The sequence below is a fragment of the Hyla sarda genome, unplaced genomic scaffold (genome assembly GCF_029499605.1).
Source record: "Hyla sarda isolate aHylSar1 unplaced genomic scaffold, aHylSar1.hap1 scaffold_353, whole genome shotgun sequence".
Lineage (NCBI taxonomy): Eukaryota > Metazoa > Chordata > Amphibia > Anura > Hylidae > Hyla > Hyla sarda.
Genome location: NW_026610295.1, coordinates 155447 through 183112, shown reverse-complemented (window position 1 = coordinate 183112; position 27666 = coordinate 155447). Strand labels below are relative to the sequence as shown.

Here is a 27666-nt window from a genome sequence, read left to right as displayed (position 1 = left end):
CACACAGGTAAGTCCAATGGGGTGCAGGCATGTCCTCTATGCTTACAGCTTCCCGTGGGTGTTGGTTTGATACCGTTTGGGGACAGCCAAGGAGGCATCTGCAGGCAACAAAGGTAGGTGTGTGCTTGTGTGTGTGTTTCCTATGCAGATCCTAAGCCCAGTGTCACATGCAAGTAGGAGGAGTAAGAAGGGTTCCTGGCAAATCCGGGTTATGGATTGCATTTAAAAAGGCCCCGTGGGAGTGCAATGGGCCCCTGTCTTGCTGCTTAGCAATAATGGTATGGGTTTAGGTTCTGCTGTGTGTACTGGTGGTTGACTGCCCCCCAGCCCAGAGTGTGCATGGAAAATTGTCTGGCAGCCTCCCTGACAGCAAGCAGTGATAGTGCCCATGAAGGGCACCTTGTTGGGCCCGCCCCTTTCACGGTTATCGCTTCTCGGCCTTTTGGCTAAGATCAAGTGTAGTATCTGTTCTTATCAGTTTAATATCTGATACGTCCCCTATCTGGGGACCATATATTAAATGGATTTTTGAGAACGGGGGCCGATTTCGAAGCTTGCTTCCGTCGCCCTATGCATTGACCCGATATGGCAGTATCTTCGGGTACAGTGCACCACCCCCTTACAGGGTTAAAAAGAAAGATTCCTACTTTCATTGCTACCTGCTTGCTGGCTAGCCAGCTAGCCAGCCCTGTGGGCCTTGCTGCTGCTGCAGCCAAAAAACAAAAGGTGGTGCTGCTGCTGCTTCTGCTGCTTCTGCTTCTGCTTGTGTCTGGCCGCTGTTGGAGCGTCCAGGCACAGGACTTCTGCTGCTGCTGACTAAATGGCCTCCTTAATTGGATCATTTGAGTAGCCAGCACACCTGTGCAGGTAGGGCATGACATGATAGGCAGCTGCCTTGATAGCGGGTGGGTGCTGAATGTTCCTAATTGACAAAATAAGATTAATGCTTATGAAGAAATATAAAATCTCATCCCTTCCCCAATATCGCGCCACACCCCTACCCCTTAATTCCCTGGTTGAACTTGATGGACATATGTCTTTTTTCGACCGTACTAACTATGTAACTATGTAACATAACATGGGGGGGGGGGGGGGGGGGGTCTCCTGGCTGTTCACACAGGTGTGTCATTGCTGTACATTGACCATGCATTGCTTCTGTGGTATTGCAAAGGCAAAGACAAATGCTTCCAGCCATCCATTGCACTAATGGATTGGTCATCAGCTGGCTGTCTATGTCCCGCATCAATATAGACCAAAGTACAGAGGGTTAGGCTATGCTATTGTGCACCTACCTGATGCATCAGAAGGTGCGAGGCCCTTGCTAAATTCTGTGCACAGACTTTGAGATCTATACTTTAGACTGTATCTAAACCTGCTCCAACATGGACTGACATTCTGGCCTACTTTCAGCCGATGCGACTTGTCTGTCGCTGAACAGTCGCTTTTTATGTATTCAGCACCTATGTATAATGTTGTAAAAATGCTCTAGAAGCTAAAGTCGCAGAAATGTCACACATATTTGGCCTGCAACTTTCTGTGCGACAAATTCAGACAGGAAAAATCAGTATAAATCCTTAGAAAATTATCCCCCAGTGTCTCCATCTGCTGGCGGTATTGAATAAGCATTGCTGCACTGATGGGGTATGCATTAGACGAAAAAAAAGAAGAAAAAGAAGAATAATACGCCCAGAAAAGAGGCGAAAAGGAGAAAAACGTAAAAAAACGTGAAAAAAAAGTAAGAGGAAGAGAAGGGAAAAAAAGGTGGAAATGGGTTTAAAAGTGATTTCGGCGGAGAAATATATATATATATATATATATATATATATATATATATATATATGCGCACACACACACATATATATAAACGTATTCTCCGTTGAGATATTGCAGCCGCTGCTGTGTCCAGGCCCAGGAGCCTTAGCACTGTGCTGTGATGTCACTCAATACCACTGACATCACTAGGTGTAAACAACATCTCTCCTTGCTGTGTATGTGACTATGGAGCTGTTTGGTGATGTCGTCTATTATGGCCTTCATAGAAGCAACAGGAGATTGTTGCATCCATCTAGAACCCTCAGAACTACAGTGCTATGATGTCACTCACTTCCACAGGCCTTGCAGAGTGTAAACAACAACAACCCAGCTTTGTTGTGTATGTAACCATAGGGATTTGTGATGTCACCTAGAACCTTCACAGCAGCGACAGCTTTATGAGGAGCATCAGCACTGCTCTGCCTGAGCAGAACCATCACCGCCATAGGTTGTCAAATAACCCGGGTTTAACCCACACAGGTAAGTCCAATGGGGTGCAGGCATGTCCTCTATGCTTACAGCTTCCCGTGGGTGTTGGTTTGATACCGTTTGGGGACAGCCAAGGAGGCATCTGCAGGCAACAAAGGTAGGTGTGTGCTTGTGTGTGTGTTTCCTATGCAGATCCTAAGCCCAGTGTCACATGCAAGTCGGAGGAGTAAGAAGGGTTCCTGGCAAATCCGGGTTATGGATTGCATTTAAAAAGGCCCCGTGGGAGTGCAATGGGCCCCTGTCTTGCTGCTTAGCAATAATGGTATGGGTTTAGGTTCTGCTGTGTGTACTGGTGGTTGACTGCCCCCCAGCCCAGAGTGTGCATGGAAAATTGTCTGGCAGCCTCCCTGACAGCAGGCAGTGATAGTGCCCATGAAGGGCACCTTGTTGGGCCCGCCCCTTTCACGGTTATCGCTTCTCGGCCTTTTGGCTAAGATCAAGTGTAGTATCTGTTCTTATCAGTTTAATATCTGATACGTCCCCTATCTGGGGACCATATATTAAATGGATTTTTGAGAACGGGGGCCGATTTCGAAGCTTGCTTCCGTCGCCCTATGCATTGACCCGATATGGCAGTATCTTCGGGTACAGTGCACCACCCCCTTACAGGGTTAAAAAGAAAGATTCCTACTTTCATTGCTACCTGCTTGCTGGCTAGCCAGCTAGCCAGCCCTGTGGGCCTTGCTGCTGCTGCAGCCAAAAAACAAAAGGTGGTGCTGCTGCTGCTTCTGCTGCTTCTGCTTCTGCTTGTGTCTGGCCGCTGTTGGAGCGTCCAGGCACAGGACTTCTGCTGCTGCTGACTAAATGGCCTCCTTAATTGGATCATTTGAGTAGCCAGCACACCTGTGCAGGTAGGGCATGACATGATAGGCAGCTGCCTTGATAGCGGGTGGGTGCTGAATGTTCCTAATTGACAAAATAAGATTAATGCTTATGAAGAAATATAAAATCTCATCCCTTCCCCAATATCGCGCCACACCCCTACCCCTTAATTCCCTGGTTGAACTTGATGGACATATGTCTTTTTTCGACCGTACTAACTATGTAACTATGTAACATAACATGGGGGGGGGGGTCTCCTGGCTGTTCACACAGGTGTGTCATTGCTGTACATTGACCATGCATTGCTTCTGTGGTATTGCAAAGGCAAAGACAAATGCTTCCAGCCATCCATTGCACTAATGGATTGGTCATCAGCTGGCTGTCTATGTCCCGCATCAATATAGACCAAAGTACAGAGGGTTAGGCTATGCTATTGTGCACCTACCTGATGCATCAGAAGGTGCGAGGCCCTTGCTAAATTCTGTGCACAGACTTTGAGATCTATACTTTAGACTGTATCTAAACCTGCTCCAACATGGACTGACATTCTGGCCTACTTTCAGCCGATGCGACTTGTCTGTCGCTGAACAGTCGCTTTTTATGTATTCAGCACCTATGTATAATGTTGTAAAAATGCTCTAGAAGCTAAAGTCGCAGAAATGTCACACATATTTGGCATGCAACTTTCTGTGCGACAAATTCAGACAGGAAAAATCAGTATAAATCCTTAGAAAATTATCCCCCAGTGTCTCCATCTGCTGGCGGTATTGAATAAGCATTGCTGCACTGATGGGGTATGCATTAGACGAAAAAAAAGAAGAAAAAGAAGAATAATACGCCCAGAAAAGAGGCGAAAAGGAGAAAAACGTAAAAAAACGTGAAAAAAAAGTAAGAGGAAGAGAAGGGAAAAAAAGGTGGAAATGGGTTTAAAAGTGATTTCGGCGGAGAAATATATATATATATATATATATATATATATATATATATACGCGCACACACACACATATATATAAACGTATTCTCCGTTGAGATATTGCAGCCGCTGCTGTGTCCAGGCCCAGGAGCCTTAGCACTGTGCTGTGATGTCACTCAATACCACTGACATCACTAGGTGTAAACAACATCTCTCCTTTGCTGTGTATGTGACTATGGAGCTGTTTGGTGATGTCGTCTATTATGGCCTTCATAGAAGCAACAGGAGATTGTTGCATCCATCTAGAACCCTCAGAACTACAGTGCTATGATGTCACTCACTTCCACAGGCCTTGCAGAGTGTAAACAACAACAACCCAGCTTTGTTGTGTATGTAACCATAGGGATTTGTGATGTCACCTAGAACCTTCACAGCAGCGACAGCTTTATGAGGAGCATCAGCACTGCTCTGCCTGAGCAGAACCATCACCGCCATAGGTTGTCAAATAACCCGGGTTTAACCCACACAGGTAAGTCCAATGGGGTGCAGGCATGTCCTCTATGCTTACAGCTTCCCGTGGGTGTTGGTTTGATACCGTTTGAGGACAGCCAAGGAGGCATCTGCAGGCAACAAAGGTAGGTGTGTGCTTGTGTGTGTGTTTCCTATGCAGATCCTAAGCCCAGTGTCACATGCAAGTAGGAGGAGTAAGAAGGGTTCCTGGCAAATCCGGGTTATGGATTGCATTTAAAAAGGCCCCGTGGGAGTGCAATGGGCCCCTGTCTTGCTGCTTAGCAATAATGGTATGGGTTTAGGTTCTGCTGTGTGTACTGGTGGTTGACTGCCCCCCAGCCCAGAGTGTGCATGGAAAATTGTCTGGCAGCCTCCCTGACAGCAAGCAGTGATAGTGCCCATGAAGGGCACCTTGTTGGGCCCGCCCCTTTCACGGTTATCGCTTCTCGGCCTTTTGGCTAAGATCAAGTGTAGTATCTGTTCTTATCAGTTTAATATCTGATACGTCCCCTATCTGGGGACCATATATTAAATGGATTTTTGAGAACGGGGGCCGATTTCGAAGCTTGCTTCCGTCGCCCTATGCATTGACCCGATATGGCAGTATCTTCAGGTACAGTGCACCACCCCCTTACAGGGTTAAAAAGAAAGATTCCTACTTTCATTGCTACCTGCTTGCTGGCTAGCCAGCTAGCCAGCCCTGTGGGCCTTGCTGCTGCTGCTGCAGCCAAAAAACAAAAGGTGGTGCTGCTGCTGCTTCTGCTGCTTCTGCTTCTGCTTGTGTCTGGCCGCTGTTGGAGCGTCCAGGCACAGGACTTCTGCTGCTGCTGACTAAATGGCCTCCTTAATTGCATCATTTGAGTAGCCAGCACACCTGTGCAGGTAGGGCATGACATGATAGGCAGCTGCCTTGATAGCGGGTGGGTGCTGAATGTTCCTAATTGACAAAATAAGATTAATGCTTATGAAGAAATATAAAATCTCATCCCTTCCCCAATATCGCGCCACACCCCTACCCCTTAATTCCCTGGTTGAACTTGATGGACATATGTCTTTTTTCGACCGTACTAACTATGTAACTATGTAACATAACATGGGGGGGGGGGGGGTCTCCTGGCTGTTCACACAGGTGTGTCATTGCTGTACATTGACCATGCATTGCTTCTGTGGTATTGCAAAGGCAAAGACAAATGCTTCCAGCCATCCATTGCACTAATGGATTGGTCATCAGCTGGCTGTCTATGTCCCGCATCAATATAGACCAAAGTACAGAGGGTTAGGCTATGCTATTGTGCACCTACATGATGCATCAGAAGGTGCGAGGCCCTTGCTAAATTCTGTGCACAGACTTTGAGATCTATACTTTAGACTGTATCTAAACCTGCTCCAACATGGACTGACATTCTGGCCTACTTTCAGCCGATGCGACTTGTCTGTCGCTGAACAGTCGCTTTTTATGTATTCAGCACCTATGTATAATGGTGTAAAAATGCTCTAGAAGCTAAAGTCGCAGAAATGTCACACATATTTGGCCTGCAACTTTCTGTGCGACAAATTCAGACAGGAAAAATCAGTATAAATCCTTAGAAAATTATCCCCCAGTGTCTCCATCTGCTGGCGGTATTGAATAAGCATTGCTGCACTGATGGGGTATGCATTAGACGAAAAAAAAGAAGAAAAAGAAGAATAATACGCCCAGAAAAGAGGCGAAAAGGAGAAAAACGTAAAAAAACGTGAAAAAAAAGTAAGAGGAAGAGAAGGGAAAAAAAGGTGGAAATGGGTTTAAAAGTGATTTCGGCGGAGAAATATATATATATATATATATATATATATATATATATATATATACGCGCACACACACATATATATAAACGTATTCTCCGTTGAGATATTGCAGCCGCTGCTGTGTCCAGGCCCAGGAGCCTTAGCACTGTGCTGTGATGTCACTCAATACCACTGACATCACTAGGTGTAAACAACATCTCTCCTTTGCTGTGTATGTGACTATGGAGCTGTTTGGTGATGTCGTCTATTATGGCCTTCATAGAAGCAACAGGAGATTGTTGCATCCATCTAGAACCCTCAGAACTACAGTGCTATGATGTCACTCACTTCCACAGGCCTTGCAGAGTGTAAACAACAACAACCCAGCTTTGTTGTGTATGTAACCATAGGGATTTGTGATGTCACCTAGAACCTTCACAGCAGCGACAGCTTTATGAGGAGCATCAGCACTGCTCTGCCTGAGCAGAACCATCACCGCCATAGGTTGTCAAATAACCCGGGTTTAACCCACACAGGTAAGTCCAATGGGGTGCAGGCATGTCCTCTATGCTTACAGCTTCCCGTGGGTGTTGGTTTGATACCGTTTGGGGACAGCCAAGGAGGCATCTGCAGGCAACAAAGGTAGGTGTGTGCTTGTGTGTGTGTTTCCTATGCAGATCCTAAGCCCAGTGTCACATGCAAGTAGGAGGAGTAAGAAGGGTTCCTGGCAAATCCGGGTTATGGATTGCATTTAAAAAGGCCCCGTGGGAGTGCAATGGGCCCCTGTCTTGCTGCTTAGCAATAATGGTATGGGTTTAGGTTCTGCTGTGTGTACTGGTGGTTGACTGCCCCCCAGCCCAGAGTGTGCATGGAAAATTGTCTGGCAGCCTCCCTGACAGCAAGCAGTGATAGTGCCCATGAAGGGCACCTTGTTGGGCCCGCCCCTTTCACGGTTATCGCTTCTCGGCCTTTTGGCTAAGATCAAGTGTAGTATCTGTTCTTATCAGTTTAATATCTGATACGTCCCCTATCTGGGGACCATATATTAAATGGATTTTTGAGAACGGGGGCCGATTTCGAAGCTTGCTTCCGTCGCCCTATGCATTGACCCGATATGGCAGTATCTTCGGGTACAGTGCACCACCCCCTTACAGGGTTAAAAAGAAAGATTCCTACTTTCATTGCTACCTGCTTGCTGGCTAGCCAGCTAGCCAGCCCTGTGGGCCTTGCTGCTGCTGCAGCCAAAAAACAAAAGGTGGTGCTGCTGCTGCTTCTGCTGCTTCTGCTTCTGCTTGTGTCTGGCCGCTGTTGGAGCGTCCAGGCACAGGACTTCTGCTGCTGCTGACTAAATGGCCTCCTTAATTGGATCATTTGAGTAGCCAGCACACCTGTGCAGGTAGGGCATGACATGATAGGCAGCTGCCTTGATAGCGGGTGGGTGCTGAATGTTCCTAATTGACAAAATAAGATTAATGCTTATGAAGAAATATAAAATCTCATCCCTTCCCCAATATCGCGCCACACCCCTACCCCTTAATTCCCTGGTTGAACTTGATGGACATATGTCTTTTTTCGACCGTACTAACTATGTAACTATGTAACATAACATGGGGGGGGGGGGGGGGGTCTCCTGGCTGTTCACACAGGTGTGTCATTGCTGTACATTGACCATGCATTGCTTCTGTGGTATTGCAAAGGCAAAGACAAATGCTTCCAGCCATCCATTGCACTAATGGATTGGTCATCAGCTGGCTGTCTATGTCCCGCATCAATATAGACCAAAGTACAGAGGGTTAGGCTATGCTATTGTGCACCTACCTGATGCATCAGAAGGTGCGAGGCCCTTGCTAAATTCTGTGCACAGACTTTGAGATCTATACTTTAGACTGTATCTAAACCTGCTCCAACATGGACTGACATTCTGGCCTACTTTCAGCCGATGCGACTTGTCTGTCGCTGAACAGTCGCTTTTTATGTATTCAGCACCTATGTATAATGTTGTAAAAATGCTCTAGAAGCTAAAGTCGCAGAAATGTCACACATATTTGGCCTGCAACTTTCTGTGCGACAAATTCAGACAGGAAAAATCAGTATAAATCCTTAGAAAATTATCCCCCAGTGTCTCCATCTGCTGGCGATATTGAATAAGCATTGCTGCACTGATGGGGTATGCATTAGACGAAAAAAAAAGAAGAAAAAGAAGAATAATACGCCCAGAAAAGAGGCGAAAAGGAGAAAAATGTAAAAAAACGTGAAAAAAAAGTAAGAGGAAGAGAAGGGAAAAAAAGGTGGAAATGGGTTTAAAAGTGATTTCGGCGGAGAAATATATATATATATATATATATATATATATATATATATACGCGCACACACACACATATATATAAACGTATTCTCCGTTGAGATATTGCAGCCGCTGCTGTGTCCAGGCCCAGGAGCCTTAGCACTGTGCTGTGATGTCACTCAAAACCAGTGACATCACTAGGTGTAAACAACATCTCTCCTTTGCTGTGTATGTGACTATGGAGCTGTTTGGTGATGTCGTCTATTATGGCCTTCATAGAAGCAACAGGAGATTGTTGCATCCATCTAGAACCCTCAGAACTACAGTGCTATGATGTCACTCACTTCCACAGGCCTTGCAGAGTGTAAACAACAACAACCCAGCTTTGTTGTGTATGTAACCATAGGGATTTGTGATGTCACCTAGAACCTTCACAGCAGCGACAGCTTTATGAGGAGCATCAGCACTGCTCTGCCTGAGCAGAACCATCACCGCCATAGGTTGTCAAATAACCCGGGTTTAACCCACACAGGTAAGTCCAATGGGGTGCAGGCATGTCCTCTATGCTTACAGCTTCCCGTGGGTGTTGGTTTGATACCGTTTGGGGACAGCCAAGGAGGCATCTGCAGGCAACAAAGGTAGGTGTGTGCTTGTGTGTGTGTTTCCTATGCAGATCCTAAGCCCAGTGTCACATGCAAGTAGGAGGAGTAAGAAGGGTTCCTGGCAAATCCGGGTTATGGATTGCATTTAAAAAGGCCCCGTGGGAGTGCAATGGGCCCCTGTCTTGCTGCTTAGCAATAATGGTATGGGTTTAGGTTCTGCTGTGTGTACTGGTGGTTGACTGCCCCCCAGCCCAGAGTGTGCATGGAAAATTGTCTGGCAGCCTCCCTGACAGCAAGCAGTGATAGTGCCCATGAAGGGCACCTTGTTGGGCCCGCCCCTTTCACGGTTATCGCTTCTCGGCCTTTTGGCTAAGATCAAGTGTAGTATCTGTTCTTATCAGTTTAATATCTGATACGTCCCCTATCTGGGGACCATATATTAAATGGATTTTTGAGAACGGGGGCCGATTTCGAAGCTTGCTTCCGTCACCCTATGCATTGACCCGATATGGCAGTATCTTCGGGTACAGTGCACCACCCCCTTACAGGGTTAAAAAGAAAGATTCCTACTTTCATTGCTACCTGCTTGCTGGCTAGCCATCTAGCCAGCCCTGTGGGCCTTGCTGCTGCTGCAGCCAAAAAACAAAAGGTGGTGCTGCTGCTGCTTTTGCTGCTTCTGCTTCTGCTTGTGTCTGGCCGCTGTTGGAGCGTCCAGGCACAGGACTTCTGCTGCTGCTGACTAAATGGCCTCCTTAATTGGATCATTTGAGTAGCCAGCACACCTGTGCAGGTAGGGCATGACATGATAGGCAGCTGCCTTGATAGCGGGTGGGTGCTGAATGTTCCTAATTGACAAAATAAGATTAATGCTTATGAAGAAATATAAAATCTCATCCCTTCCCCAATATCGCGCCACACCCCTACCCCTTAATTCCCTGGTTGAACTTGATGGACATATGTCTTTTTTCGACCGTACTAACTATGTAACTATGTAACATAACATGGGGGGGGGGGGGGGGGGTCTCCTGGCTGTTCACACAGGTGTGTCATTGCTGTACATTGACCATGCATTGCTTCTGTGGTATTGCAAAGGCAAAGACAAATGCTTCCAGCCATCCATTGCACTAATGGATTGGTCATCAGCTGGCTGTCTATGTCCCGCATCAATATAGACCAAAGTACAGAGGGTTAGGCTATGCTATTGTGCACCTACCTGATGCATCAGAAGGTGCGAGGCCCTTGCTAAATTCTGTGCACAGACTTTGAGATCTATACTTTAGACTGTATCTAAACCTGCTCCAACATGGACTGACATTCTGGCCTACTTTCAGCCGATGCGACTTGTCTGTCGCTGAACAGTCGCTTTTTATGTATTCAGCACCTATGTATAATGTTGTAAAAATGCTCTAGAAGCTAAAGTCGCAGAAATGTCACACATATTTGGCCTGCAACTTTCTGTGCGACAAATTCAGACAGGAAAAATCAGTATAAATCCTTAGAAAATTATCCCCCAGTGTCTCCATCTGCTGGCGGTATTGAATAAGCATTGCTGCACTGATGGGGTATGCATTAGACGAAAAAAAAGAAGAAAAAGAAGAATAATACGCCCAGAAAAGAGGCGAAAAGGAGAAAAACGTAAAAAAACTTGAAAAAAAAGTAAGAGGAAGAGAAGGGAAAAAAAGGTGGAAATGGGTTTAAAAGTGATTTCGGCGGAGAATATATATATATATATATATATATATATATATATATATATATACGCGCACACACACACATATATATAAACGTATTCTCCGTTGAGATATTGCAGCCGCTGCTGTGTCCAGGCCCAGGAGCCTTAGCACTGTGCTGTGATGTCACTCAATACCACTGACATCACTAGGTGTAAACAACATCTCTCCTTTGCTGTGTATGTGACTATGGAGCTGTTTGGTGATGTCGTCTATTATGGCCTTCATAGAAGCAACAGGAGATTGTTGCATCCATCTAGAACCCTCAGAACTACAGTGCTATGATGTCACTCACTTCCACAGGCCTTGCAGAGTGTAAACAACAACAACCCAGCTTTGTTGTGTATGTAACCATAGGGATTTGTGATGTCACCTAGAACCTTCACAGCAGCGACAGCTTTATGAGGAGCATCAGCACTGCTCTGCCTGAGCAGAACCATCACCGCCATAGGTTGTCAAATAACCCGGGTTTAACCCACACAGGTAAGTCCAATGGGGTGCAGGCATGTCCTCTATGCTTACAGCTTCCCGTGGGTGTTGGTTTGATACCGTTTGGGGACAGCCAAGGAGGCATCTGCAGGCAACAAAGGTAGGTGTGTGCTTGTGTGTGTGTTTCCTATGCAGATCCTAAGCCCAGTGTCACATGCAAGTAGGAGGAGTAAGAAGGGTTCCTGGCAAATCCGGGTTATGGATTGCATTTAAAAAGGCCCCGTGGGAGTGCAATGGGCCCCTGTTTTGCTGCTTAGCAATAATGGTATGGGTTTAGGTTCTGCTGTGTGTACTGGTGGTTGACTGCCCCCCAGCCCAGAGTGTGCATGGAAAATTGTCTGGCAGCCTCCCTGACAGCAAGCAGTGATAGTGCCCATGAAGGGCACCTTGTTGGGCCCGCCCCTTTCACGGTTATCGCTTCTCGGCCTTTTGGCTAAGATCAAGTGTAGTATCTGTTCTTATCAGTTTAATATCTGATACGTCCCCTATCTGGGGACCATATATTAAATGGATTTTTGAGAACGGGGGCCGATTTCGAAGCTTGCTTCCGTCGCCCTATGCATTGACCCGATATGGCAGTATCTTCGGGTACAGTGCACCACCCCCTTACAGGGTTAAAAAGAAAGATTCCTACTTTCATTGCTACCTGCTTGCTGGCTAGCCAGCTAGCCAGCCCTGTGGGCCTTGCTGCTGCTGCAGCCAAAAAACAAAAGGTGCTGCTGCTGCTGCTTCTGCTGCTTCTGCTTCTGCTTGTGTCTGGCCGCTGTTGGAGCGTCCAGGCACAGGACTTCTGCTGCTGCTGACTAAATGGCCTCCTTAATTGGATCATTTGAGTAGCCAGCACACCTGTGCAGGTAGGGCATGACATGATAGGCAGCTGCCTTGATAGCGGGTGGGTGCTGAATGTTCCTAATTGACAAAATAAGATTAATGCTTATGAAGAAATATAAAATCTCATCCCTTCCCCAATATCGCGCCACACCCCTACCCCTTAATTCCCTGGTTGAACTTGATGGACATATGTCTTTTTTCGACCGTACTAACTATGTAACTATGTAACATAACATGGGGGGGGGGGGGGGGTCTCCTGGCTGTTCACACAGGTGTGTCATTGCTGTACATTGACCATGCATTGCTTCTGTGGTATTGCAAAGGCAAAGACAAATGCTTCCAGCCATCCATTGCACTAATGGATTGGTCATCAGCTGGCTGTCTATGTCCCGCATCAATATAGACCAAAGTACAGAGGGTTAGGCTATGCTATTGTGCACCTACCTGATGCATCAGAAGGTGCGAGGCCCTTGCTAAATTCTGTGCACAGACTTTGAGATCTATACTTTAGACTGTATCTAAACCTGCTCCAACATGGACTGACATTCTGGCCTACTTTCAGCCGATGCGACTTGTCTGTCGCTGAACAGTCGCTTTTTATGTATTCAGCACCTATGTATAATGTTGTAAAAATGCTCTAGAAGCTAAAGTCGCAGAAATGTCACACATATTTGGCCTGCAACTTTCTGTGCGACAAATTCAGACAGGAAAAATCAGTATAAATCCTTAGAAAATTATCCCCCAGTGTCTCCATCTGCTGGCGGTATTGAATAAGCATTGCTGCACTGATGGGGTATGCATTAGACGAAAAAAAAGAAGAAAAAGAAGAATAATACGCCCAGAAAAGAGGCGAAAAGGAGAAAAACGTAAAAAAACGTGAAAAAAAAGTAAGAGGAAGAGAAGGGAAAAAAAGGTGGAAATGGGTTTAAAAGTGATTTCGGCGGAGAAATATATATATATATATATATATATATATATATATATATATACGCGCACACACACACATATATATAAACGTATTCTCCGTTGAGATATTGCAGCCGCTGCTGCGTCCAGGCCCAGGAGCCTTAGCACTGTGCTGTGATGTCACTCAATACCACTGACATCACTAGGTGTAAACAACATCTCTCCTTTGCTGTGTATGTGACTATGGAGCTGTTTGGTGATGTCGTCTATTATGGCCTTCATAGAAGCAACAGGAGATTGTTGCATCCATCTAGAACCCTCAGAACTACAGTGCTATGATGTCACTCACTTCCACAGGCCTTGCAGAGTGTAAACAACAACAACCCAGCTTTGTTGTGTATGTAACCATAGGGATTTGTGATGTCACCTAGAACCTTCACAGCAGCGACAGCTTTATGAGGAGCATCAGCACTGCTCTGCCTGAGCAGAACCATCACCGCCATAGGTTGTCAAATAACCCGGGTTTAACCCACACAGGTAAGTCCAATGGGGTGCAGGCATGTCCTCTATGCTTACAGCTTCCCGTGGGTGTTGGTTTGATACCGTTTGGGGACAGCCAAGGAGGCATCTGCAGGCAACAAAGGTAGGTGTGTGCTTGTGTGTGTGTTTCCTATGCAGATCCTAAGCCCAGTGTCACATGCAAGTAGGAGGAGTAAGAAGGGTTCCTGGCAAATCCGGGTTATGGATTGCATTTAAAAAGGCCCCGTGGGAGTGCAATGGGCCCCTGTCTTGCTGCTTAGCAATAATGGTATGGGTTTAGGTTCTGCTGTGTGTACTGGTGGTTGACTGCCCCCCAGCCCAGAGTGTGCATGGAAAATTGTCTGGCAGCCTCCCTGACAGCAAGCAGTGATAGTGCCCATGAAGGGCACCTTGTTGGGCCCGCCCCTTTCACGGTTATCGCTTCTCGGCCTTTTGGCTAAGATCAAGTGTAGTATCTGTTCTTATCAGTTTAATATCTGATACGTCCCCTATCTGGGGACCATATATTAAATGGATTTTTGAGAACGGGGGCCGATTTCGAAGCTTGCTTCCGTCACCCTATGCATTGACCCGATATGGCAGTATCTTCGGGTACAGTGCACCACCCCCTTACAGGGTTAAAAAGAAAGATTCCTACTTTCATTGCTACCTGCTTGCTGGCTAGCCATCTAGCCAGCCCTGTGGGCCTTGCTGCTGCTGCAGCCAAAAAACAAAAGGTGGTGCTGCTGCTGCTTTTGCTGCTTCTGCTTCTGCTTGTGTCTGGCCGCTGTTGGAGCGTCCAGGCACAGGACTTCTGCTGCTGCTGACTAAATGGCCTCCTTAATTGGATCATTTGAGTAGCCAGCACACCTGTGCAGGTAGGGCATGACATGATAGGCAGCTGCCTTGATAGCGGGTGGGTGCTGAATGTTCCTAATTGACAAAATAAGATTAATGCTTATGAAGAAATATAAAATCTCATCCCTTCCCCAATATCGCGCCACACCCCTACCCCTTAATTCCCTGGTTGAACTTGATGGACATATGTCTTTTTTCGACCGTACTAACTATGTAACTATGTAACATAACATGGGGGGGGGGGGGGTCTCCTGGCTGTTCACACAGGTGTGTCATTGCTGTACATTGACCATGCATTGCTTCTGTGGTATTGCAAAGGCAAAGACAAATGCTTCCAGCCATCCATTGCACTAATGGATTGGTCATCAGCTGGCTGTCTATGTCCCGCATCAATATAGACCAAAGTACAGAGGGTTAGGCTATGCTATTGTGCACCTACCTGATGCATCAGAAGGTGCGAGGCCCTTGCTAAATTCTGTGCACAGACTTTGAGATCTATACTTTAGACTGTATCTAAACCTGCTCCAACATGGACTGACATTCTGGCCTACTTTCAGCCGATGCGACTTGTCTGTCGCTGAACAGTCGCTTTTTATGTATTCAGCACCTATGTATAATGTTGTAAAAATGCTCTAGAAGCTAAAGTCGCAGAAATGTCACACATATTTGGCCTGCAACTTTCTGTGCGACAAATTCAGACAGGAAAAATCAGTATAAATCCTTAGAAAATTATCCCCCAGTGTCTCCATCTGCTGGCGGTATTGAATAAGCATTGCTGCACTGATGGGGTATGCATTAGACGAAAAAAAAGAAGAAAAAGAAGAATAATACGCCCAGAAAAGAGGCGAAAAGGAGAAAAACGTAAAAAAACTTGAAAAAAAAGTAAGAGGAAGAGAAGGGAAAAAAAGGTGGAAATGGGTTTAAAAGTGATTTCGGCGGAGAAATATATATATATATATATATATATATATATATATATATATACGCGCACACACACACATATATATAAACGTATTCTCCGTTGAGATATTGCAGCCGCTGCTGTGTCCAGGCCCAGGAGCCTTAGCACTGTGCTGTGATGTCACTCAATACCACTGACATCACTAGGTGTAAACAACATCTCTCCTTTGCTGTGTATGTGACTATGGAGCTGTTTGGTGATGTCGTCTATTATGGCCTTCATAGAAGCAACAGGAGATTGTTGCATCCATCTAGAACCCTCAGAACTACAGTGCTATGATGTCACTCACTTCCACAGGCCTTGCAGAGTGTAAACAACAACAACCCAGCTTTGTTGTGTATGTAACCATAGGGATTTGTGATGTCACCTAGAACCTTCACAGCAGCGACAGCTTTATGAGGAGCATCAGCACTGCTCTGCCTGAGCAGAACCATCACCGCCATAGGTTGTCAAATAACCCGGGTTTAACCCACACAGGTAAGTCCAATGGGGTGCAGGCATGTCCTCTATGCTTACAGCTTCCCGTGGGTGTTGGTTTGATACCGTTTGGGGACAGCCAAGGAGGCATCTGCAGGCAACAAAGGTAGGTGTGTGCTTGTGTGTGTGTTTCCTATGCAGATCCTAAGCCCAGTGTCACATGCAAGTAGGAGGAGTAAGAAGGGTTCCTGGCAAATCCGGGTTATGGATTGCATTTAAAAAGGCCCCGTGGGAGTGCAATGGGCCCCTGTTTTGCTGCTTAGCAATAATGGTATGGGTTTAGGTTCTGCTGTGTGTACTGGTGGTTGACTGCCCCCCAGCCCAGAGTGTGCATGGAAAATTGTCTGGCAGCCTCCCTGACAGCAAGCAGTGATAGTGCCCATGAAGGGCACCTTGTTGGGCCCGCCCCTTTCACGGTTATCGCTTCTCGGCCTTTTGGCTAAGATCAAGTGTAGTATCTGTTCTTATCAGTTTAATATCTGATACGTCCCCTATCTGGGGACCATATATTAAATGGATTTTTGAGAACGGGGGCCGATTTCGAAGCTTGCTTCCGTCGCCCTATGCATTGACCCGATATGGCAGTATCTTCGGGTACAGTGCACCACCCCCTTACAGGGTTAAAAAGAAAGATTCCTACTTTCATTGCTACCTGCTTGCTGGCTAGCCAGCTAGCCAGCCCTGTGGGCCTTGCTGCTGCTGCAGCCAAAAAACAAAAGGTGGTGCTGCTGCTGCTTCTGCTGCTTCTGCTTCTGCTTGTGTCTGGCCGCTGTTGGAGCGTCCAGGCACAGGACTTCTGCTGCTGCTGACTAAATGGCCTCCTTAATTGGATCATTTGAGTAGCCAGCACACCTGTGCAGGTAGGGCATGACATGATAGGCAGCTGCCTTGATAGCGGGTGGGTGCTGAATGTTCCTAATTGACAAAATAAGATTAATGCTTATGAAGAAATATAAAATCTCATCCCTTCCCCAATATCGCGCCACACCCCTACCCCTTAATTCCCTGGTTGAACTTGATGGACATATGTCTTTTTTCGACCGTACTAACTATGTAACTATGTAACATAACATGGGGGGGGGTCTCCTGGCTGTTCACACAGGTGTGTCATTGCTGTACATTGACCATGCATTGCTTCTGTGGTATTGCAAAGGCAAAGACAAATGCTTCCAGCCATCCATTGCACTAATGGATTGGTCATCAGCTGGCTGTCTATGTCCCGCATCAATATAGACCAAAGTACAGAGGGTTAGGCTATGCTATTGTGCACCTACCTGATGCATCAGAAGGTGCGAGGCCCTTGCTAAATTCTGTGCACAGACTTTGAGATCTATACTTTAGACTGTATCTAAACCTGCTCCAACATGGACTGACATTCTGGCCTACTTTCAGCCGATGCGACTTGTCTGTCGCTGAACAGTCGCTTTTTATGTATTCAGCACCTATGTATAATGGTGTAAAAATGCTCTAGAAGCTAAAGTCGCAGAAATGTCACACATATTTGGCCTGCAACTTTCTGTGCGACAAATTCAGACAGGAAAAATCAGTATAAATCCTTAGAAAATTATCCCCCAGTGTCTCCATCTGCTGGCGGTATTGAATAAGCATTGCTGCACTGATGGGGTATGCATTAGACGAAAAAAAAGAAGAAAAAGAAGAATAATACGCCCAGAAAAGAGGCGAAAAGGAGAAAAACGTAAAAAAACGTGAAAAAAAAGTAAGAGGAAGAGAAGGGAAAAAAAGGTGGAAATGGGTTTAAAAGTGATTTCGGCGGAGAAATATATATATATATATATATATATATATATATATATATATATATACGCGCACACACACATATATATAAACGTATTCTCCGTTGAGATATTGCAGCCGCTGCTGTGTCCAGGCCCAGGAGCCTTAGCACTGTGCTGTGATGTCACTCAATACCACTGACATCACTAGGTGTAAACAACATCTCTCCTTTGCTGTGTATGTGACTATGGAGCTGTTTGGTGATGTCGTCTATTATGGCCTTCATAGAAGCAACAGGAGATTGTTGCATCCATCTAGAACCCTCAGAACTACAGTGCTATGATGTCACTCACTTCCACAGGCCTTGCAGAGCGTAAACAACAACAACCCAGCTTTGTTGTGTATGTAACCATAGGGATTTGTGATGTCACCTAGAACCTTCACAGCAGCGACAGCTTTATGAGGAGCATCAGCACTGCTCTGCCTGAGCAGAACCATCACCGCCATAGGTTGTCAAATAACCCGGGTTTAACCCACACAGGTAAGTCCAATGGGGTGCAGGCATGTCCTCTATGCTTACAGCTTCCCGTGGGTGTTGGTTTGATACCGTTTGGGGACAGCCAAGGAGGCATCTGCAGGCAACAAAGGTAGGTGTGTGCTTGTGTGTGTGTTTCCTATGCAGATCCTAAGCCCAGTGTCACATGCAAGTAGGAGGAGTAAGAAGGGTTCCTGGCAAATCCGGGTTATGGATTGCATTTAAAAAGGCCCCGTGGGAGTGCAATGGGCCCCTGTCTTGCTGCTTAGCAATAATGGTATGGGTTTAGGTTCTGCTGTGTGTACTGGTGGTTGACTGCCCCCCAGCCCAGAGTGTGCATGGAAAATTGTCTGGCAGCCTCCCTGACAGCAAGCAGTGATAGTGCCCATGAAGGGCACCTTGTTGGGCCCGCCCCTTTCACGGTTATCGCTTCTCGGCCTTTTGGCTAAGATCAAGTGTAGTATCTGTTCTTATCAGTTTAATATCTGATACGTCCCCTATCTGGGGACCATATATTAAATGGATTTTTGAGAACGGGGGCCGATTTCGAAGCTTGCTTCCGTCGTCCTATGCATTGACCCGATATGGCAGTATCTTCGGGTACAGTGCACCACCCCCTTACAGGGTTAAAAAGAAAGATTCCTACTTTCATTGCTACCTGCTTGCTGGCTAGCCAGCTAGCCAGCCCTGTGGGCCTTGCTGCTGCTGCAGCCAAAAAACAAAAGGTGGTGCTGCTGCTGCTTCTGCTGCTTCTGCTTCTGCTTGTGTCTGGCCGCTGTTGGAGCGTCCAGGCACAGGACTTCTGCTGCTGCTGACTAAATGGCCTCCTTAATTGGATCATTTGAGTAGCCAGCACACCTGTGCAGGTAGGGCATGACATGATAGGCAGCTGCCTTGATAGCGGGTGGGTGCTGAATGTTCCTAATTGACAAAATAAGATTAATGCTTATGAAGAAATATAAAATCTCATCCCTTCCCCAATATCGCGCCACACCCCTACCCCTTAATTCCCTGGTTGAACTTGATGGACATATGTCTTTTTTCGACCGTACTAACTATGTAACTATGTAACATAACATGGGGGGGGGGGGGGTCTCCTGGCTGTTCACACAGGTGTGTCATTGCTGTACATTGACCATGCATTGCTTCTGTGGTATTGCAAAGGCAAAGACAAATGCTTCCAGCCATCCATTGCACTAATGGATTGGTCATCAGCTGGCTGTCTATGTCCCGCATCAATATAGACCAAAGTACAGAGGGTTAGGCTATGCTATTGTGCACCTACCTGATGCATCAGAAGGTGCGAGGCCCTTGCTAAATTCTGTGCACAGACTTTGAGATCTATACTTTAGACTGTATCTAAACCTGCTCCAACATGGACTGACATTCTGGCCTACTTTCAGCCGATGCGACTTGTCTGTCGCTGAACAGTCGCTTTTTATGTATTCAGCACCTATGTATAATGTTGTAAAAATGCTCTAGAAGCTAAAGTCGCAGAAATGTCACACATATTTGGCCTGCAACTTTCTGTGCGACAAATTCAGACAGGAAAAATCAGTATAAATCCTTAGAAAATTATCCCCCAGTGTCTCCATCTGCTGGCGGTATTGTATAAGCATTGCTGCACTGATGGGGTATGCATTAGACGAAAAAAAAGAAGAAAAAGAAGAATAATACGCCCAGAAAAGAGGCGAAAAGGAGAAAAACGTAAAAAAAACTTGAAAAAAAAGTAAGAGGAAGAGAAGGGAAAAAAAGGTGGAAATGGGTTTAAAAGTGATTTCGGCGGAGAAATATATATATATATATATATATATATATATATATATATATATATATACGCGCACACACACACATATATATAAACGTATTCTCCGTTGAGATATTGCAGCCGCTGCTGTGTCCAGGCCCAGGAGCCTTAGCACTGTGCTGTGATGTCACTCAATACCACTGACATCACTAGGTGTAAACAACATCTCTCCTTTGCTGTGTATGTGACTATGGAGCTGTTTGGTGATGTCGTCTATTATGGCCTTCATAGAAGCAACAGGAGATTGTTGCATCCATCTAGAACCCTCAGAACTACAGTGCTATGATGTCACTCACTTCCACAGGCCTGGCAGAGTGTAAACAACAACAACCCAGCTTTGTTGTGTATGTAACCATAGGGATTTGTGATGTCACCTAGAACCTTCACAGCAGCGACAGCTTTATGAGGAGCATCAGCACTGCTCTGCCTGAGCAGAACCATCACCGCCATAGGTTGTCAAATAACCCGGGTTTAACCCACACAGGTAAGTCCAATGGGGTGCAGGCATGTCCTCTATGCTTACAGCTTCCCTTGGGTGTTGGTTTGATACCGTTTGGGGACAGCCAAGGAGGCATCTGCAGGCAACAAAGGTAGGTGTGTGCTTGTGTGTGTGTTTCCTATGCAGATCCTAAGCCCAGTGTCACATGCAAGTAGGAGGAGTAAGAAGGGTTCCTGGCAAATCCGGGTTATGGATTGCATTTAAAAAGGCCCCGTGGGAGTGCAATGGGCCCCTGTCTTGCTGCTTAGCAATAATGGTATGGGTTTAGGTTCTGCTGTGTGTACTGGTGGTTGACTGCCCCCCAGCCCAGAGTGTGCATGGAAAATTGTCTGGCAGCCTCCCTGACAGCAAGCAGTGATAGTGCCCATGAAGGGCACCTTGTTGGGCCCGCCCCTTTCACGGTTATCGCTTCTCGGCCTTTTGGCTAAGATCAAGTGTAGTATCTGTTCTTATCAGTTTAATATCTGATACGTCCCCTATCTGGGGACCATATATTAAATGGATTTTTGAGAACGGGGGCCGATTTCGAAGCTTGCTTCCGTCGCCCTATGCATTGACCCGATATGGCAGTATCTTCGGGTACAGTGCACCACCCCCTTACAGGGTTAAAAAGAAAGATTCCTACTTTCATTGCTACCTGCTTGCTGGCTAGCCAGCTAGCCAGCCCTGTGGGCCTTGCTGCTGCTGCAGCCAAAAAACAAAAGGTGGTGCTGCTGCTGCTTCTGCTGCTTCTGCTTCTGCTTGTGTCTGGCCGCTGTTGGAGCGTCCAGGCACAGGACTTCTGCTGCTGCTGACTAAATGGCCTCCTTAATTGGATCATTTGAGTAGCCAGCACACCTGTGCAGGTAGGGCATGACATGATAGGCAGCTGCCTTGATAGCGGGTGGGTGCTGAATGTTCCTAATTGACAAAATAAGATTAATGCTTATGAAGAAATATAAAATCTCATCCCTTCCCCAATATCGCGCCACACCCCTACCCCTTAATTCCCTGGTTGAACTTGATGGACATATGTCTTTTTTCGACCGTACTAACTATGTAACTATGTAACATAACATGGGGGGGGGGGGGGGGTCTCCTGGCTGTTCACACAGGTGTTTCATTGCTGTACATTGACCATGCATTGCTTCTGTGGTATTGCAAAGGCAAAGACAAATGCTTCCAGCCATCCATTGCACTAATGGATTGGTCATCAGCTGGCTGTCTATGTCCCGCATCAATATAGACCGAAGTACAGAGGGTTAGGCTATGCTATTGTGCACCTACCTGATGCATCAGAAGGTGCGAGGCCCTTGCTAAATTCTGTGCACAGACTTTGAGATCTATACTTTAGACTGTATCTAAACCTGCTCCAACATGGACTGACATTCTGGCCTACTTTCAGCCGATGCGACTTGTCTGTCGCTGAACAGTCGCTTTTTATGTATTCAGCACCTATGTATAATGTTGTAAAAATGCTCTAGAAGCTAAAGTCGCAGAAATGTCACACATATTTGGCCTGCAACTTTCTGTGCGACAAATTCAGACAGGAAAAATCAGTATAAATCCTTAGAAAATTATCCCCCAGTGTCTCCATCTGCTGGCGGTATTGAATAAGCATTGCTGCACTGATGGGGTATGCATTAGACGAAAAAAAAGAAGAAAAAGAAGAATAATACGCCCAGAAAAGAGGCGAAAAGGAGAAAAACGTAAAAAAATGTGAAAAAAAAGTAAGAGGAAGAGAAGGGAAAAAAAGGTGGAAATGGGTTTAAAAGTGATTTCGGCGGAGAAATATATATATATATATATATATATATATATATATATGTATATATATATACGCGCACACACACACATATATATAAACGTATTCTCCGTTGAGATATTGCAGCCGCTGCTGTGTCCAGGCCCAGGAGCCTTAGCACTGTGCTGTGATGTCACTCAATACCACTGACATCACTAGGTGTAAACAACATCTCTCCTTTGCTGTGTATGTGACTATGGAGCTGTTTGGTGATGTCGTCTATTATGGCCTTCATAGAAGCAACAGGAGATTGTTGCATCCATCTAGAACCCTCAGAACTACAGTGCTATGATGTCACTCACTTCCACAGGCCTTGCAGAGTGTAAACAACAACAATCCAGCTTTGTTGTGTATGTAACCATAGGGATTTGTGATGTCACCTAGAACCTTCACAGCAGCGACAGCTTTATGAGGAGCATCAGCACTGCTCTGCCTGAGCAGAACCATCACCGCCATAGGTTGTCAAATAACCCGGGTTTAACCCACACAGGTAAGTCCAATGGGGTGCAGGCATGTCCTCTATGCTTACAGCTTCCCGTGGGTGTTGGTTTGATACCGTTTGGGGACAGCCAAGGAGGCATCTGCAGGCAACAAAGGTAGGTGTGTGCTTGTGTGTGTGTTTCCTATGCAGATCCTAAGCCCAGTGTCACATGCAAGTAGGAGGAGTAAGAAGGGTTCCTGGCAAATCCGGGTTATGGATTGCATTTAAAAAGGCCCCGTGGGAGTGCAATGGGCCCCTGTCTTGCTGCTTAGCAATAATGGTATGGGTTTAGGTTCTGCTGTGTGTACTGGTGGTTGACTGCCCCCCAGCCCAGAGTGTGCATGGAAAATTGTCTGGCAGCCTCCCTGACAGCAAGCAGTGATAGTGCCCATGAAGGGCACCTTGTTGGGCCCGCCCCTTTCACGGTTATCGCTTCTCGGCCTTTTGGCTAAGATCAAGTGTAGTATCTGTTCTTATCAGTTTAATATCTGATACGTCCCCTATCTGGGGACCATATATTAAATGGATTTTTGAGAACGGGGGCCGATTTCGAAGCTTGCTTCCGTCGCCCTATGCATTGACCCGATATGGCAGTATCTTCGGGTACAGTGCACCACCCCCTTACAGGGTTAAAAAGAAAGATTCCTACTTTCATTGCTACCTGCTTGCTGGCTAGCCAGCTAGCCAGCCCTGTGGGCCTTGCTGCTGCTGCAGCCAAAAAACAAAAGGTGGTGCTGCTGCTGCTTCTGCTGCTTCTGCTTCTGCTTGTGTCTGGCCGCTGTTGGAGCGTCCAGGCACAGGACTTCTGCTGCTGCTGACTAAATGGCCTCCTTAATTGGATCATTTGAGTAGCCAGCACACCTGTGCAGGTAGGGCATGACATGATAGGCAGCTGCCTTGATAGCGGGTGGGTGCTGAATGTTCCTAATTGACAAAATAAGATTAATGCTTATGAAGAAATATAAAATCTCATCCCTTCCCCAATATCGCGCCACACCCCTACCCCTTAATTCCCTGGTTGAACTTGATGGACATATGTCTTTTTTCGACCGTACTAACTATGTAACTATGTAACATAACGTGGGGGGGGGGGGGGGGGGGTCTCCTGGCTGTTCACACAGGTGTGTCATTGCTGTACATTGACCATGCATTGCTTCTGTGGTATTGCAAAGGCAAAGACAAATGCTTCCAGCCATCCATTGCACTAATGGATTGGTCATCAGCTGGCTGTCTATGTCCCGCATCAATATAGACCAAAGTACAGAGGGTTAGGCTATGCTATTGTGCACCTACCTGATGCATCAGAAGGTGCGAGGCCCTTGCTAAATTCTGTGCACAGACTTTGAGATCTATACTTTAGACTGTATCTAAACCTGCTCCAACATGGACTGACATTCTGGCCTACTTTCAGCCGATGCGACTTGTCTGTCGCTGAACAGTCGCTTTTTATGTATTCAGCACCTATGTATAATGTTGTAAAAATGCTCTAGAAGCTAAAGTCGCAGAAATGTCACACATATTTGGCCTGCAACTTTCTGTGCGACAAATTCAGACAGGAAAAATCAGTATAAATCCTTAGAAAATTATCCCCCAGTGTCTCCATCTGCTGGCGGTATTGAATAAGCATTGCTGCACTGATGGGGTATGCATTAGACGAAAAAAAAGAAGAAAAAGAAGAATAATACGCCCAGAAAAGAGGCGAAAAGGAGAAAAACGTAAAAAAACGTGAAAAAAAAGTAAGAGGAAGAGAAGGGAAAAAAAGGTGGAAATGGGTTTAAAAGTGATTTCGGCGGAGAAATATATATATATATATATATATATATATATATATATATATATATATACGCGCACACACACACATATATATAAACGTATTCTCCGTTGAGATATTGCAGCCGCTGCTGTGTCCAGGCCCAGGAGCCTTAGCACTGTGCTGTGATGTCACTCAATACCACTGACATCACTAGGTGTAAACAACATCTCTCCTTTGCTGTGTATGTGACTATGGAGCTGTTTGGTGATGTCGTCTATTATGGCCTTCATAGAAGCAACAGGAGATTGTTGCATCCATCTAGAACCCTCAGAACTACAGTGCTATGATGTCACTCACTTCCACAGGCCTTGCAGAGTGTAAACAACAACAACCCAGCTTTGTTGTGTATGTAACCATAGGGATTTGTGATGTCACCTAGAACCTTCACAGCAGCGACAGCTTTATGAGGAGCATCAGCACTGCTCTGCCTGAGCAGAACCATCACCGCCATAGGTTGTCAAATAACCCGGGTTTAACCCACTCAGGTAAGTCCAATGGGGTGCAGGCATGTCCTCTATGCTTACAGCTTCCCGTGGGTGTTGGTTTGATACCGTTTGGGGACAGCCAAGGAGGCATCTGCAGGCAACAAAGGTAGGTGTGTGCTTGTGTGTGTGTTTCCTATGCAGATCCTAAGCCCAGTGTCACATGCAAGTAGGAGGAGTAAGAAGGGTTCCTGGCAAATCCGGGTTATGGATTGCATTTAAAAAGGCCCCGTGGGAGTGCAATGGGCCCCTGTCTTGCTGCTTAGCAATAATGGTATGGGTTTAGGTTCTGCTGTGTGTACTGGTGGTTGACTGCCCCCCAGCCCAGAGTGTGCATGGAAAATTGTCTGGCAGCCTCCCTGACAGCAAGCAGTGATAGTGCCCATGAAGGGCACCTTGTTGGGCCCGCCCCTTTCACGGTTATCGCTTCTCGGCCTTTTGGCTAAGATCAAGTGTAGTATCTGTTCTTATCAGTTTAATATCTGATACATCCCCTATCTGGGGACCATATATTAAATGGATTTTTGAGAACGGGGGCCGATTTCGAAGCTTGCTTCCGTCGCCCTATGCATTGACCCGATATGGCAGTATCTTCGGGTACAGTGCACCACCCCCTTACAGGGTTAAAAAGAAAGATTCCTACTTTCATTGCTACCTGCTTGCTGGCTAGCCAGCTAGCCAGCCCTGTGGGCCTTGCTGCTGCTGCAGCCAAAAAACAAAAGGTGGTGCTGCTGCTGCTTCTGCTGCTTCTGCTTCTGCTTGTGTCTGGCCGCTGTTGGAGCGTCCAGGCACAGGACTTCTGCTGCTGCTGACTAAATGGCCTCCTTAATTGGATCATTTGAGTAGCCAGCACACCTGTGCAGGTAGGGCATGACATGATAGGCAGCTGCCTTGATAGCGGGTGGGTGCTGAATGTTCCTAATTGACAAAATAAGATTAATGCTTATGAAGAAATATAAAATCTCATCCCTTCCCCAATATCGCGCCACACCCCTACCCCTTAATTCCCTGGTTGAACTTGATGGACATATGTCTTTTTTCGACCGTACTAACTATGTAACTATGTAACATAACATGGGGGGGGGGGGGGGGGTCTCCTGGCTGTTCACACAGGTGTGTCATTGCTGTACATTGACCATGCATTGCTTCTGTGGTATTGCAAAGGCAAAGACAAATGCTTCCAGCCATCCATTGCACTAATGGATTGGTCATCAGCTGGCTGTCTATGTCCCGCATCAATATAGACCAAAGTACAGAGGGTTAGGCTATGCTATTGTGCACCTACCTGATGCATCAGAAGGTGCGAGGCCCTTGCTAAATTCTGTGCACAGACTTTGAGATCTATACTTTAGACTGTATCTAAACCTGCTCCAACATGGACTGACATTCTGGCCTACTTTCAGCCGATGCGACTTGTCTGTCGCTGAACAGTCGCTTTTTATGTATTCAGCACCTATGTATAATGTTGTAAAAATGCTCTAGAAGCTAAAGTCGCAGAAATGTCACACATATTTGGCCTGCAACTTTCTGTGCGACAAATTCAGACAGGAAAAATCAGTATAAATCCTTAGAAAATTATCCCCCAGTGTCTCCATCTGCTGGCGGTATTGAATAAGCATTGCTGCACTGATGGGGTATGCATTAGACGAAAAAAAAGAAGAAAAAGAAGAATAATACGCCCAGAAAAGAGGCGAAAAGGAGAAAAACGTAAAAAAACGTGAAAAAAAAGTAAGAGGAAGAGAAGGGAAAAAAAGGTGGAAATGGGTTTAAAAGTGATTTCGGCGGAGAAATATATATATATATATATATATATATATATATATATATATATATATATATACGCGCACACACACACATATATATAAACGTATTCTCCGTTGAGATATTGCAGCCGCTGCTGTGTCCAGGCCCAGGAGCCTTAGCACTGTGCTGTGATGTCACTCAATACCACTGACATCACTAGGTGTAAACAACATCTCTCCTTTGCTGTGTATGTGACTATGGAGCTGTTTGGTGATGTCGTCTATTATGGCCTTCATAGAAGCAACAGGAGATTGTTGCATCCATCTAGAACCCTCAGAACTACAGTGCTATGATGTCACTCACTTCCACAGGCCTTGCAGAGTGTAAACAACAACAACCCAGCTTTGTTGTGTATGTAACCATAGGGATTTGTGATGTCACCTAGAACCTTCACAGCAGCGACAGCTTTATGAGGAGCATCAGCACTGCTCTGCCTGAGCAGAACCATCACCGCCATAGGTTGTCAAATAACCCGGGTTTAACCCACACAGGTAAGTCCAATGGGGTGCAGGCATGTCCTCTATGCTTACAGCTTCCCGTGGGTGTTGGTTTGATACCGTTTGGGGACAGCCAAGGAGGCATCTGCAGGCAACAAAGGTAGGTGTGTGCTTGTGTGTGTGTTTCCTATGCAGATCCTAAGCCCAGTGTCACATGCAAGTAGGAGGAGTAAGAAGGGTTCCTGGCAAATCCGGGTTATGGATTGCATTTAAAAAGGCCCCGTGGGAGTGCAATGGGCCCCTGTCTTGCTGCTTAGCAATAATG

The 27666-nt window shown here is 46.1% G+C and overlaps 12 non-coding genes across 12 annotated transcripts; all 12 read left to right on the top strand.

The window, feature by feature from the left end:
* Window positions 1-426: 426 nt before the first annotated feature.
* LOC130331587 (U2 spliceosomal RNA) lies at window positions 427-617 on the top strand. The gene has a single exon (XR_008874459.1). It is a non-coding gene; the product is annotated as a U2 spliceosomal RNA (small nuclear RNA).
* Window positions 618-2711: 2094 nt separating this feature from the next.
* On the top strand, window positions 2712-2902 carry LOC130331586 (U2 spliceosomal RNA). Its single transcript, XR_008874458.1, has one exon. It is a non-coding gene; the product is annotated as a U2 spliceosomal RNA (small nuclear RNA).
* A 2082-nt stretch (window positions 2903-4984) lies between these two features.
* Window positions 4985-5175, top strand: LOC130331644 (U2 spliceosomal RNA). The gene has a single exon (XR_008874510.1). It is a non-coding gene; the product is annotated as a U2 spliceosomal RNA (small nuclear RNA).
* Window positions 5176-7265: 2090 nt separating this feature from the next.
* On the top strand, window positions 7266-7456 carry LOC130331585 (U2 spliceosomal RNA). Its single transcript, XR_008874457.1, has one exon. It is a non-coding gene; the product is annotated as a U2 spliceosomal RNA (small nuclear RNA).
* Window positions 7457-9545: 2089 nt separating this feature from the next.
* Window positions 9546-9736, top strand: LOC130331643 (U2 spliceosomal RNA). The gene has a single exon (XR_008874509.1). It is a non-coding gene; the product is annotated as a U2 spliceosomal RNA (small nuclear RNA).
* A 2092-nt stretch (window positions 9737-11828) lies between these two features.
* On the top strand, window positions 11829-12019 carry LOC130331583 (U2 spliceosomal RNA). Its single transcript, XR_008874456.1, has one exon. It is a non-coding gene; the product is annotated as a U2 spliceosomal RNA (small nuclear RNA).
* A 2089-nt stretch (window positions 12020-14108) lies between these two features.
* Window positions 14109-14299, top strand: LOC130331642 (U2 spliceosomal RNA). Its single transcript, XR_008874508.1, has one exon. It is a non-coding gene; the product is annotated as a U2 spliceosomal RNA (small nuclear RNA).
* Window positions 14300-16386: 2087 nt separating this feature from the next.
* Window positions 16387-16577, top strand: LOC130331582 (U2 spliceosomal RNA). Its single transcript, XR_008874455.1, has one exon. It is a non-coding gene; the product is annotated as a U2 spliceosomal RNA (small nuclear RNA).
* A 2084-nt stretch (window positions 16578-18661) lies between these two features.
* On the top strand, window positions 18662-18852 carry LOC130331639 (U2 spliceosomal RNA). The gene has a single exon (XR_008874506.1). It is a non-coding gene; the product is annotated as a U2 spliceosomal RNA (small nuclear RNA).
* Window positions 18853-20946: 2094 nt separating this feature from the next.
* On the top strand, window positions 20947-21137 carry LOC130331723 (U2 spliceosomal RNA). The gene has a single exon (XR_008874569.1). It is a non-coding gene; the product is annotated as a U2 spliceosomal RNA (small nuclear RNA).
* A 2097-nt stretch (window positions 21138-23234) lies between these two features.
* Window positions 23235-23425, top strand: LOC130331722 (U2 spliceosomal RNA). The gene has a single exon (XR_008874568.1). It is a non-coding gene; the product is annotated as a U2 spliceosomal RNA (small nuclear RNA).
* A 2098-nt stretch (window positions 23426-25523) lies between these two features.
* LOC130331641 (U2 spliceosomal RNA) lies at window positions 25524-25714 on the top strand. The gene has a single exon (XR_008874507.1). It is a non-coding gene; the product is annotated as a U2 spliceosomal RNA (small nuclear RNA).
* Window positions 25715-27666: the final 1952 nt, after the last annotated feature.